Here is a 13,143-nt window from a genome sequence, read left to right on the forward strand (position 1 = left end):
TTTTTTTAATATGTAAAATATGGAGGGGTAGTTAAATGTTTCAAGAGGACAGTCATTGCTGGAATGTAATCTGAGTGTCTACCCGCATCCTATGAGCTTAATTTTAGGGACCTTAGGAAGCAACTGTGGGACTCGGGACTAAACAATATTATTTCCATTCCTGTTCTAAACCTAATACTGAGTACTGACCCAGTTTTCAAGAAGAGAGGTTTCTGATTACCTGACAGGAGCTCATATTTATACAAAAAGAATAGCGAGAGCACATTTAATCTTTTATGCTACTAGTACGACAGCTGCGCTTTCGCTCTCTCAGCTTTCTTGAAGGATGATCAACGCAGAGCTAATTTTTATACGTTCAAGATTTCCAGATAGGAATATGCATAAACTGTAGTAGCTGTTTATCTGATTCAAACAGTAATTGTGTGGGTCCTAGCACGAGTACTACGGGAAAGCAGTGTATTTCATGGTTAATACCAGTGAAGAGACACGCAATGCTCAGTGGATAAAAGGCTTGTAGTCCCAGCTGGGAAAATAGTTCCATTATCTCCCAGCTGCATAGACCTTCCATACGGCTCCGTTCTGCCTCGATGAACACTGTGGCTTGCTGAGAGCTTGAAACAGTTCTGCAGAAAATTGTAAAGATCCTGAGACATTTCACTGTTAAGATCTGTAAGTACAGAATTGTGCTGTCTACTGCAATGTGAATAATGCTGGGGGAAGCTGCATTTTCTGTGGGTTTTTTTCCTTCCTCAGTAATTTTCATTAGCATAAGGGGTAGAGAATGAAGAAAATTCACTGCTTTATTTATGATCTGTATCTGTAAATGGCTGATGCTCCAAACGTATACATTCTTGGAAGAGAAAAATGTATATAATGAATTTGTATGCATGTGAGGTCTGAGTCAAACAGAACAGGAGACTGTGCTGGTAACAGACACCACAGGTATATTATCCGAGTATATCACAGCTCTGTGCTGCAGTAAAACAGACAACAGAGAGGATGACAGTGCTAATTTTGGCACTTTCATATGACTTTCTACAGCATATTAAAAGATGAAGTGGGTAATGAGAGCCTAATCTAATTTCTAGCAGTTGAAGGTATAAAAAGCAATAAACATAAATCTTCAGGAAAATGTAAGTCAGTCCTAAAAAAAAAAAAAAAGTTTTCCCTGTTGCTCATTTTAATGATTAAAAAAAAAAAAAAATAAAAAAAAGATCAAGATCACAACATATATTGAACTTTGGGTTTTGCATCCAAAGATCTACAAGAGTTTTAGTTTTGATGTTGTCATTTATTTACACTGTATGACACAGCTTTAAAGAAAACATAATCTTTAAAAAAAGTTTTGGAAGTCTGTGTTTCCAGAAGCAAGCAACTGCTTGACTAGTGCTTTATGTTAAATCGTATATTCCCATAGTGCTTTTAGGGTGAATACTTTGATTCAGACAGTTGTTGCATGTGTAAAGGGTCTCCCCCAACAGCTTTTGCACAATCAGGCTCAATGTTAACAGTTTCCTGCAACAATTATGTATCTGAATTCTTAAACAAGATGCAAACTTTCCGCAGCCTATTTAAATAACAGTTAGCTGTCATTTTGTCAACACTGCAACCATTTTCATATAAATATTACAAGTTAAAAATCAGACCATTTAATTCTCTGAAGTAGCATTTCCTCCTCCCCTCCTTTTTATTTTCTGCCTCCAGAGAGAGGGAATTGTCAGACTGCTCCTTCTGCATCCAGCATTTGGAAAGTTCTGCAAGTTCAGGGAGTTTTTATGTGTGTGGAAGTAAACCCTGCAGTGTTTGTAATTCCAGGCACCACATCACCACAAATAACCCATCCTCATCAGCCAGCTTTTGCTTTGGTGCTCCAGAGGCACTATGTCAGTGTTTCACATTCCATGAGTCTCTGCTTCAGAGGTTTTATGGCACTAAAAAGTCCCAAATCAGTACCTATATGAAGTTAGTAACTACCATATATCACATTTTATTGTGTAAAAAAGAAAAATAAAACACACCAATATATGCAGCTATAGTTTTCAAATGCTGGTGAGGTACTGATCTCCATGTATTAGAAGTGTTACCTTCCATGCTGAGGATAAAATTGTAAATAATATATAACAACTTAAGTGCTTTAAATCAAATAAGAGACATGTGTCTCTTCCTTTTCTTCCAGCTTTATGATCAGTGTTAAAAAGGTTTGTGGTGCATAAGCTACCCTAAAATTAATTTCTTGCAGTTGAAGCAAATATTTCCATCACAGAACAAGGTGCCAGCATCCCCAAGGGAACTTGAAACACAAAGTTGTGTGTTTGCATTATGTGGGCATGAAGCACTATTTGTATTTGAACAGAAAATATTCATTAAAAGGATGTTTGTCTCTGTCTTGCGAGCATACGAAAATATATCAGCTCTTCAAAATGGCACTCAAATTTTAATTTTCCCTCAGAAACTGTATTAGCTCTATGTAACTACAAGACAATATTCCTTTTGTTCAAAATCATGACTGAGTTTATTCCAGAAGACTGCCACAGATTGCCTTCTACTAACCCCTGCCCAGAGGCCAGCTAGATGCCACTCGCTTTCCTGGCGTGGGGACACCAGGACACAAAAGCCATCTCAATCCCACCCTGCTGGCCTTCAGCCTGCCACCCTGCCCCTGGGGGCAGCCCAGCCCCTCTGACCTCTGCGGAGGGGCAGACTTGCAGGGAATGCTCTTACAGAGGACCAACATCAGGAAGTTTCACCCCAAAAGTCCTTCACGCCAAAGGCTGCACTCAGAGTTGGTTAGAACTAGATACATGGGCAAATTTATAGCCTAGTCTCCTAGGTAAAAGCAATCTCTCTTTGAGAAATAAAGACACAAAAAAAACTTCAGGCACAGTTTTACAACTACCTGTTCTGGTAATTATCATCTCCGGGACACTAAAATCCTACTTTGTAGGAACATGCTAGTATTTAAGACAATTAGGTGACCCTGTTTCCATTCATGAACTAACAGACTGCTTCAAATCCTATTTACACAAAGTCTTTCTACAAGCGCAGAATATGCAAGCAAAAACACCACACCATTGAAAAGAGAACCAAGTATCTTTGAGTAGCTCAATCGTGGAAAATAAAAATAACCCTTAGCAAAACAGATCAGGATATTGTACTTATAGCTCTCTATCTTCCTGAGAAAACAACCACGTGCAACTAATGTGAGACAAAGCACCAGAGATATGAAAGACCCTACCTTGATGCTAGGAGACCAAACCAAGTCAACATAAAGCACAAACAAGATGTTTTGGAAAAAAAAAAAAAAAAAAAAAAAAAAAACAAACAAACGTGGAGACTTGCACACATCATTTTCAAAGGTTTTAGGATCTCCAGACAGAGACAGAGAGGAGAAGCCTGACTTTTTCCATACCTTTCTGCTCTCAGCTCCATCTCCTCTCCACCAAGCAGCTCCCGGTGAGCTCCCAGCCCAGCTGCAGCAACTCCAGCCATGGATCTACTGGTGGGTCAGGTGCAACCCATCAGCTCTTGCTTCTGCTTTTCCTTTTAAGGACAAAAGATGTTTCCACCCATTTGTTCAGGGATTGTAAAGTTAATTGCCCCACCTTAGGCAAAGAGATAATTAAAGACTCTAAGCAGCTCACTCCATTTTTAGTAATTTGCCTTACAAAATGGCTTTTTTGATGTTTTTTTCAGTAGGAAATGCTTTATTCAGGTCTCACCAGCTCTGTGACTTCACTGCTGAGTTAACTCAGGTAACTTGCATTTGCCCAAGACTAAAGTGAGGGTGTCCCAGTACCAGACTCTTGCTTGTAGTTACAGTTATCTCTGACAACTGACACTTGCCCACATGAGTGTTTTGGCATAGCTGGATACTGAAATCTTCTAAGATTTGTTCCCAGGCAATTTGATCAGCTTTAGAAATTGTGGAAATGGCACAGTGGGAGGAAACACCCGTCTTAAAATGATCTCATCTGAGCTTTCCCCATGGAGTGGGCAGCTTCCAGCCTGGCTTGTTCCACAATTCCCTCTTTCCTCATCAAGATGTGGAGGCCTTTGCTTGCAACACCTCTAAAGCCAGACAGAGGTTTGCCCGTGTGCAGGATCCAAAAGGTGATGGGATAGGACCTGCCTTGGTTCACTTGAAGAGGGAACTGGACAAAACAGTGAATCACTGGCACACGCAGAAAGAAATAACTGTCCTACTTGTACACGATTGGATTTTCATGAGTACAGCAGTCTCCGTGCTCTGTTTGAGGACAGGAGACAGATGACGTCTCTTCTGTATTGCTAGCAGCAGCTGTGCAACATTTAATCAGGTTACATGTTATTGGCATATTTCCTGGATTGCCTTTTTTCTCCCTTTCTTTTTTTTTTTTTTTTTTTTTGGTCCTCAATAACTGAGTATTACAAACCTCCTACGTTCTTATCCCCTGGGCTGCTGCTGTGATTTGGTCAGCCTGTTTTCAGGACAGCGGTGGGGCATGGCTCTGAGGATGTTCTAGGGATGTTCTCTAGCCGTACCACCTCGCCTGCTGCCACCACTCATCTTCACCCTCTCCCCAGCATCCAGACGGGTCTGGGGATGGGCTCTGCCATGATCTCAGGCCGTTTTGGAGCCCAGGGCAGGAGGGAGCGATGGGGATTGACTGGCAGTCAGTGTGACTAAATATCCAAGTAGCCACACATATTCTGTGGGGCTTTATTGGGTGTGTGGGGTCACTGTGTTTTGAGTTTCCTGCAGGAGGAAAAACTCCACAGAATTCAGTGCTTAGGAGAATGACTGAGAGAGAGGGATGGGGAGGACTACGTGGGAGAGAAGAGTTATTTCCGTCACTTAGACCCTCTGATAAGTTTCTAGCCTATAAAGACAAGAAGAAATGGATACAGACGGTCAGAAAGGCAGTTTGTTTTATTAAAATTCTTGACAGCATCTCCTGTAATGCTCTTGTTAAAAGAGATGGAAAACAGAAAAAAGATGAGAGAAAACAGGTTATGTCCTTGCTCTTTACACAACATAATAATACAGGAACTAATATAATTGGCTTCCAGATAACTGTTTTTATTAGCCGTATACAAACACAAGTGACCCAGCTGCCCAGGTATGCAATAACCCTCCCTGGGATCTGATCACAGCTCCTACCAGAGGCATCTCAAACAAATAAAAAAGATGCTACCTAATTTTTCTAAACTCACTTTTCTTCAGGACAGCCTGATCTGATTACCAATAGGATCCATTTTATATATAAGCTTCCTCAGAAAAAAATGGGACAACTGTTTTGTATCTGGTAATGAATTAAGCTCTCCCATGGCCATAAACAAATCATGAGGATCTCAAGTCTCTATCTATGGCAATGTCTTATTAAACTTGTGCAACAGGAGAAGGCTGGCTGGAAAACAAAGATCCTCTGCCATCAAAAGTGATGTAATAATATTTATTTCCATTCTGGTGCAGAAGGGGTTGAAATAGCCTGTCTCAGAGGAGCTGGCAGCCTGGGAGTCAGGCCTATCATCTCATGTCTGCACTCTTTTGAGGTGCAAAAAAAAAAAAATATTAAAAAATCAGTGGTTAATTTGTTACTCTGGATTGGGTAGATTACCCACTGTTGTTCTTGCTGAACTTTTCTCGTGAAGGTTTTTACCAGGGTCAAAATGATCAAAACCTAGGGTAGGTCTGCCCACACCAGCCAGCAGCCTGGGATTAGGACACTCTCACGGGGGTGCAGGTGATGACTATTTAGGTAGAGCAGAAATTTCGTCGCTACTTATAACCTTGTGCCTAAACCCTGGCTATTCTGGAACGTCGCTCCGTCAGTTTTCCCATATATTTGAGAAATCTTCCTGCAGAAAACTTAGTCAGAGCTGGTGTACTTCTGAAGAGGTTGGGCTTTGATGAAGCGGCGTCTTGCTGAGCACTGAGCGTGAGAGCGGTTGCTCTCACATGGCACTATGGACCGCAAGCGTTCACCTCTTCCCAGTGTTCAAACTCCACTGCTAATAGACTTAGGGAGAGGAAGATTTTAGAGGATTTTAGAAGATTAATGAGAAAAATGCTCACTATTCTGGGCAAAGGGCGTGCTAGGCTGGATTGTCAGCAAGTGTGAGAAGACAACTACCTTTCACCGGCACTTTTTTTTTATATTCACATCCCTGTGATTAACACTGGGAATAATTACAGAAGGTGTTTGAGCTGAAGCTCTGCACCAAGTTTCCTGGAGTCGAATGAATTACTTTTCAGATAATTAGTGCTTATTTCCCCTTCAAACACATCTTTTGCTTTTGCGCATTTTAGGCTTCATCTTGTCTCACTGCCTTGTCCACTGGAAGATCACTCCACCAAAAATAGGTCTGGCTGGACCACAAAATGTTTGCTACTCTTTCTGAAACCCTGGTGCACCGTATATTTTACTAATTCAAATCCATTTCTCTCAGACATTCCCTGTCAAGTAGCACATACTATGAGTTTGGTGTATACTGCATACATGTGGTACCTTTGGTGAGAGAAATGGGGATTAAAAGCACTGAAGTTTCTGCAACTTCATCTCTTCAAGCAGTTTCTGATAATCCTACCATGAAATTACAAAAACAGCGGGACCAGAGCAAACCTCACTATAAATTGTGCTTCCTCCGTTTGTAAAGGAATCCAGATAAAATGTAGATTTTTATCACCTAAATTAGACAGCTGTGCCACATGGGCTATCCAGCATCCTGCATGGACTCAGTTTCCCATCTCTCCGCTGAACACTCTGTCGTCTTTGTAAACAGAATTTGAGTTTGTCTGCAGTGACCTATGCTCTGACCCTGCCTTTCCCAGTGTCTTGCAGCTGCCAAGGAGTCTGTCCTTGAGCCAAGTAAAGAAAACCAAGCATCTTATTTGCACTGTGGGACCGTTCTCTGCAGAGAAAGCACATGCAGACTTTTGAGAGCCGTGCTGTGCATCCGGGCTGATCTCCAGTGCAGTTGCTGATCATCCTTCGTGCTTTGGTTGCACTTCTCTGGCATGTCTGGTAGCAGCCACTATTACAACAACTATTTCTGATGCGTGCTTTAGAGTCAGAAAAGCCCTGGATGGTGACTGCCGTGTACTGTGTTGTTTTGCATATCATATTGTAGCTGGTCCCTGGTACTGCAGCATTTAAGCTCTCCTCAAACTGATGATGTTCTGCTAATTTCCTTTATTCAAGCACTTAGCCCAAAATGGTTTAGTTTTTCTTAGGTTGGTAATAGCAGGGAAGCTCTGCAATTGCTGGCAGATCTGGTCGCCGAGGAAATTTCTCTCCCAGAAATTGTTCTGTCTGCTGGTTTAGCAGGAGCACTTAGGCTGCACAGCAGGTTAGAGGTTTTACCCCTATTATATTCACTTAAACTGCCACCTTTTTCTCAGTGCTGACATCATTAGCTATGACATATTGCTGAAGCCTCTCCACAGAGGTGACCCAGCCCTTTCTGGAGCTATCATACAAAGCTAAAAGCCATATATATTTTTAACCCTCTCCTTTCCACTATGACTCAGTCTGAAGCCACTAGAAGTGCAGGTCTAATTTCACTGCCCTTAACCCACTCTGGTCCCTCTGTTCCACCGTACCCATGAGTTAGATCTGTATTTTCAGTCCTGGCTCACTTTTCCCACCCAAAGACCCACACTAAATAACAATATTTACTAACTATATAACCGTGTAATGCCTGGCCAGCTGCATTGCCATCTGTTTAGTGAGGTTACAGCCACAGAGGAAAGACTTGTCAGAGGGATCCTCCTCTACTTACAAGGAAAATCTTAATTTTATACGCAACTGAAATAGGAAGAGTTATTCATGCGTTTCTGTTCAAAAAGCTTACATAAAAATTAAGCAAAAAGAAAAGACTCATTCTTCAGGAAGAGAATTCTTGTAGGACTAAATGTACTATAAATGCTTGTTGTTATTGCTGTTTAAGTACCAAGCAACTCTGACCAGGATAAAGTCAGGCTGGTACCTGTGCAAACATTCCCCGCAAAACACCTCTGTCCCAGGCAGGAGGTATGGTATGGTGAAGAAACAGAGGTATGGTGAAAAATGCACCTTGCTGAGGTGTGCCTGGCTGAGGAGCAGGTAACAGAGCTCTGACTGGGTTCACAGCATATCCTCCACATGCTCTTGCTTTCCACCGCTCACTGAAGGCTCCTGGCTCCAGCAGCATCAGTTGCCACATCAGCTTTTCTTTTTCACGTTTGCTGAGGGGCAGCTGAGCAGAGGGCTCTAAGTTTATTGCACCGTTTGGCCACTTTTCTATATGTTTCTCTCTGTTAATCGGATTGTTCACCTCTGTGCTGCTGCCATGCCCCAAACACCCGTCTGTGCTGCAGGGATCGTCCTTGCCGCAGCGGCAGGGATGCTTCATGCCCCACTGCTGCACTTCTCCGGTTTTGCCTCCATCAGAGACATCACCTTGGCTTTCAGTAGCCGCCTGAAGCAAAGGAGAATCCTGGCTTATGAACCCGTGCACAATTGCTGCAGTTCCAGCCAGGAATAAACTGCTCTTAACCTAAATACTCCTTTGAGGACACTGAGCTTGGGGGAAGAAACATGCTGTATCTAGTGTGAGCAGGAAAAACTGAGCCTAGTATATACTGGATAACTCTAGGAAGACATTGAGAAAGCAGCTGGAAAGAGAGGAGAGGGAAAGAACAGTGGTGAACACAGCTAAACAGTAACGGCCTCTTTATACTGTAGAAAATGCAGTGTTTTCAAATAAAACATAAACTACCGCAGCTATGAAGACTGGAAAGACATCTACAGCAAAAGCTTTGCCCAAAGGCAGGCCATAGCCTAATGCCTCAAGGAAAAGGAAAACTCCAGCATGTTAAAGCCCCCTTCCATAGCGGGGGGGGGAGTGGGGCAGGGGTGGGGGCTGTGGTCGGTGCTGGGTCACCTCCGTGGGTGCTCCCCATCACCCCTCCTTCCAGGCCAGGCTGGATGTTACGGGGCAGCAGCGCCTACAGAAAACACTGAATAATTTATATGACAAATTAAAGAGCGATAAAAACGATAAAATAAAGTGGGCAAAGCTCATTAGTGCAATAAGCAGCATGAAGGGTACGTTTTGAGCATTCAAATCAACACTACGAGCTGATGTAGAGTCCACTGTTAAATTTGCAAGAAAAATATTTTGCATTTTAATGCAAAATGCTCACTTAGGTGAGCCAGGATCTACCACTAAATCTTAAAGAATATTTGATAACCAGAGACTTTAGGGAAGGCTAACGGTATTTTGGGATGCTCCGAGGAAGGCTATGGGGAGTGCTATTTGGTATTATTCTGTACTTGAAGTATTTCAGCATTAATTGCACAGCTTTACTGAGAGATTACTAGTTTTAAAGTTAGTCTTATGGAAGGTGTTGAATAATGGATGATATTAAACTTTGGGTTAGGGATTCAGAGGATTGATTCAGAAGACATAGGCAAGAAATACCCAAAATCAAACTTCTGCCAAAAAATGATAGAATAAAAGTTATTTATGAAGTGTAAGAACTGACAAAAAGTGCCTTACTAACTGATACAGGTAAAATATAAATGACTAACCATGTCACGATTTTACCTCTTTGTCTGGCTGACTTTCTCAGCAAGATTGATTCAAAATCCATCTAAGCCCTGAAAGGAATTAGCAGGAAACCACTTTGTTTGACAATGCTGAGGGGGTCGTTTGAGCAGCCAGAGCAACCAGCAGCAATACCCAAAAAATAAACCCAAGCCCCGACTAACCAGGGGGCCCTGTTAAGTGCAGTGAAGTGTAAGTCATACAAACCTCTCACTCATGCCCACAGATGCAAAAAAAAATGTATTTTGAGAGGGAAAAAAAAAAAAAAAAACAAAAACACAAAGCAGGTTAGAAATTGATCGTGAGATACTCTAAAGCTGAATCACAAAGGCACCAGTCACTGGTGATTTTCTAGACTATCCTGCAGAAGGTTATGTCATAAAATTGCAAACACTTTTGTTTGTAAACAGAGCAAAATCAAATGTGAAAGAGTGTTATATACCATGAATGCCTGCGTGATGTCTGTGACCTCTGAACGAGTTAAAAGTAGGAAGGAAATATAAGCACAAGTGCCACTGAAATAAAACCAGGTGAGATCCTTATTATTGACTTTCCTTATGAGAGCTCACATTTCATAAACATATTGGCCAAATCAGGAGGTTGAAAATAGAAAATTTATTAAGAAAATAGATCAGAAAAAGCACAATTTTAATAAAACCCTGTGAATAATCTCAGTTCCAGATTTTTGTCCTGTGTGTGAGGATGCCCTAGAAAATGACCCACATCCAGGGCTGTGAGGGAGGAAGGGGCACCTCGAGGCTGTGCCCTTTCCACACACCTCTCCTCTCCCTGGAGGATCAAAGCTCCTCTGCATGGGCTGTGAATACACAGCTTGATTTTACTGTAAGAACTGGCCAATTTCCTTCCTAGAACCGACCCTCTCACCAGCAGTGTATGAGATTTCATTCTTAACTGAGTGGTTAAAGCTGATATTTCAACTGAAAGTGGGTTGGGGTCTTCAGGACAGAGTTAAAAAAGGCACTCAGAGGACAGCAAAAGTTTGACCCAAATCCCTGCGGGCTGATTTGGGCATATTGATAGAATCATATCATAGAATCCTAGAACGGTTTGGGTTGGAAGGGACCTCAAAGCCCCCCCAGTGCCCCCCCCTGCCCCGGGCAGGGCCCCCTTCCCCCAGCCCAGGGGGCTCCCAGCCCCGTCCAACCTGGCCTTGAACCCTTCCAGGGAGGGGGCACCCACAGCTGCTCTGGGCACCCTGGGCCAGCGCCTCACCCCCCAAACAGGGAACAATTTCTGCCTTAGATCTCACCTAAATCTCCCCTTTTTCAGTTTAAACCTCTTACCCCTCGTCCTACCCCCACCCCCTGACCCACAGTCCCCCCCCACCTCTCCTGCCCCCCCTTTAAGCCCTGGGAGGCCGCTCGAAGGTCCCCCCGGACCCTTCTCTTCTCCAGGCTGAACCCCCCCAACTCTCTCAGCCCGGCCCCCCAGGGGAGCTGCTCCAGCCCCCCCAGCATCTCCGTGTCCTCCTCTGGCCCCGCTCGAGCAGCTCCATGTCCTTCTGCTGTTGGGGGCCCCCGAGCTGGCCCCAGCACTGCAGGGGGGTCTCCCCAGAGCGGAGCAGAGGGGGAGAATCCCCTCCCTGGCCCTGCTGCCCCCCCTGCTCTGGCTGCAGCCCAGGGCACGGGTGGGTTCTGGGCTGCGAGCGCACGGGGCTGGCTCATGGGCAGTTTTCCCCCCACCAACCCCCCCAGTCCCTCTCCTTGGGGCTGCTCTCCAGCTGCCCCTCGCCCAGCCTGGGTTTGTGCTGGGGATTGCCCCGACCCATGTGCAGGACCTTGCCCTTGGCCTTGTTGAACTTTATGATGTTTTCCTAGGCCCCCCTCTCCAGCCTGTCCAGGTCCCTCAGGATGCCACCCCTGCCCTCCAGCGTGTCACTACACCGCACAGTTCAGTGTTGTCGGTGAACTTGCTGAGGGTGCACTCCATCCCACTGTCCCTGTCACCAATAAAGATGTTAAACAGTGCCAGTCCCAACACTGACCCCTGAGGAACACCACTCTTCACTGCTCTCCACTTGGACATCGAGCCATTGACAACAACATTTTGAGTGTGACCATCCAGCCAATTCCTTATCCATTGAGTGCTCCATCTGTCAAATCCATGTCTCTTGAATTTAGAGACAAGGATGTTGTGCAGGACAGTGTTGCAGAAACTCCAAAAAAATGTAATAAAAATAAGCAAAATTTATTTTTATACACAATTAATCAACATTCCGCAAACATGCGAACAACAGGTCCAAGTGTCCGTGAGAGGAGAACAAACTATCACCACACAATCTTCCGGGGTTTTACAACAACCCAAAACACCAACCAAGTGTTTAACGACAACCCAAAACGCTCAATCCCTCACCTAATAAAAGGTGAGGACTCTCAACCTCGAGGAACATCTCAGGGCATCGTCCCAACCCGTAGGAAACCCGAGGAATCTCCTTGGGCGATGTCCCAACCCAAGGGGAGAGCCCTTACGCACAGCACACTGCTCTGGGCGGGCGGGAGGAGCTCCAATGGCTCCCCCAGGGCCCCCATTGATACCCGAGCCAAATCTGACCTGGGGTCAATACCAGCCCCCTTTGGCCAAAGACCCCAACTGCCGTAAAGCCCTGAGAGCAAGGGCACAAGCAAAGGTTCAACAGCCAGGGAGCCACAATTTCATCAGGAGGGTGCACCTGCCACAGTATCACCGTGTAAGTCCATCCTGGGGCCATCACTTGCAACTTTTTGTCGACTGTCCATTGTCAACATAGGCAGAGTTACATATAGCAGTTGAGGGAGTAGGCAGAATTTACACCATCGTGGGAAAACCAGCCATGTCACTTCATATGGCCCAGAAACTTGGATGTGGTGGACTACAAGCGATCTGAGAGCTGACTTGAGCAAGGCTGCATAGTGTGTCCTTCCTAAAATCCTCACAGATTTATGCAGAATGAGGGTATTTTTCAGTCCCTCATACCTGGTCAACAACCATGACCTTAACTATATTTTAAACTTTTTTTTTTTCTGGTTATTTTTATACATAATGTCACGTCCCTTTTTTTTTTTTTTTTTTTTTTTTTTTTTTTTGCATAAGTTTAATGGCTGTATACACTATTACAAGTGCATTGTTACCTGTCATACCATTTATGCCATCTCATTTGTTCTGAACAATACAGCAGCCCATGCTATAATTCATTGGAATCAGACACTGATTATTGAAGTGGGTAATTACACAGGCTGTGGCCTGGTGATCAACTCTGGGCAAGGCATAGTCCAACAGACAGCATCAAATACAATGAATGTGATTGCAGCGAAGGTGTTTGCTGTTGATAGGTTGCATTCTGCCATGCAACATAAATCACCGGAACACAGCTTGTAAAATATTGGTGCCTTAGTCTCATCTGCCAACAGGTGTGTAAAATAATACTGGTACTGATCCAAATGTGCAACTACTATTGCCCTCTTCTGGATAGAATAATACTAATTAATATCAGTAAAAACAGACTTGTTTGTGCCTCACCTCCCTGCTTTAAAGATCACTGTTTTGTATTGCATCTCTCTGTAAAGAATATGTACA

The 13,143-nt window shown here is 43.8% G+C and overlaps 1 protein-coding gene across 5 annotated transcripts in view; it reads left to right on the top strand.

Moving 5' to 3' along the window:
- The first annotated feature begins 215 nt into the window (after positions 1–215).
- The window catches only part of CNTN6 (contactin 6), a 148,498-nt gene continuing 135,570 nt past the window's right edge, over positions 216–13,143 (top strand). The window contains exon 1 of one of the 5 annotated variants that reach the window (XM_032985765.1): positions 216–669. The gene's annotated coding sequence lies outside the window, so the exon portion shown is untranslated. The remainder of the gene's footprint in view (positions 670–13,143) is intronic. The other 4 variants (XM_032985764.2, XM_032985761.2, XM_032985763.2 and 1 more) reach the window with 4 other exon arrangements.

This window comes from Tyto alba, unplaced genomic scaffold, assembly GCF_018691265.1.
Source record: "Tyto alba isolate M040663 unplaced genomic scaffold, T.alba_DEE_v4.0 Super-Scaffold_3, whole genome shotgun sequence".
NCBI classification, from domain to species: Eukaryota; Metazoa; Chordata; class Aves; order Strigiformes; family Tytonidae; genus Tyto; species Tyto alba.